This window comes from Sinocyclocheilus rhinocerous, unplaced genomic scaffold, assembly GCF_001515625.1.
Source record: "Sinocyclocheilus rhinocerous isolate Xijiao unplaced genomic scaffold, SAMN03320098_v1.1 scaffold2733, whole genome shotgun sequence".
NCBI classification, from domain to species: domain Eukaryota; kingdom Metazoa; phylum Chordata; class Actinopteri; order Cypriniformes; family Cyprinidae; genus Sinocyclocheilus; species Sinocyclocheilus rhinocerous.
Window position 1 is genome coordinate 271,865 of NW_015650021.1, and position 779 is coordinate 272,643.

The following is a 779-nucleotide window of genomic DNA, read 5'->3' on the forward strand; positions in this document are numbered from 1 at the left end:
GTGTGTGTGTGTGAGTGTGTGTGTGTGTGTGATCACCGCTCCAGCCAGTGCAGTGATGGGTATCGGTCTGACAGCGTCCGCCGCAGCTGTGAGTTCTGACTTTTATCCCTCATTTCAACGACACACTCCACCTGTGAGCACAATCACATCAGTCCAGAACAGCTCCTCAAACACACTTACGGCTCATTCTGTCTGATTGTGTTTCCACAGAACAACTGCAAGCCCTGCGTGTCTTTACTGAGACTGGGAACTCTTCATGGTACAGTATCTGATGATAACACCACAGTACTGTAATATATAGCAGGGTTTCTCAAACGGGAGATCATGAGCTAAAACAAAATTAAATAAAAAATATATAATTTATATAAAGTATAATAATAAAACAAAATATAATTTATATAAAATATAATTAAAAATAATATAAAACATATACTTAAAAAATAAAATAAAAAGTAAAAAAACACTTACAAAATGTACTAACTAGCTGCATCATGTCATGTGAGAATTAAAGATCAGAGTGAATGTGTTGTGAAATAACAACTTAAAATCTCGGCTCAAAGGCATCCAGCTGATAAAATCGCTTGGGAATGGCTGTTACACACCGTGGTACTGAATGAAAATGAACACGCTGTATTTGTTAGTTAGTGTGTAAATCAAGTGTCTTCTGACCTGTGCTTTGAAGAGCTCGGCTTTATCACTGTACCGTCTGTGACAAACATCCAGCAGCCTGAGAGAGAGAGAGAGAGAGAGAGAGAGAGAGAGAGAGAGAGAGAGAGAGA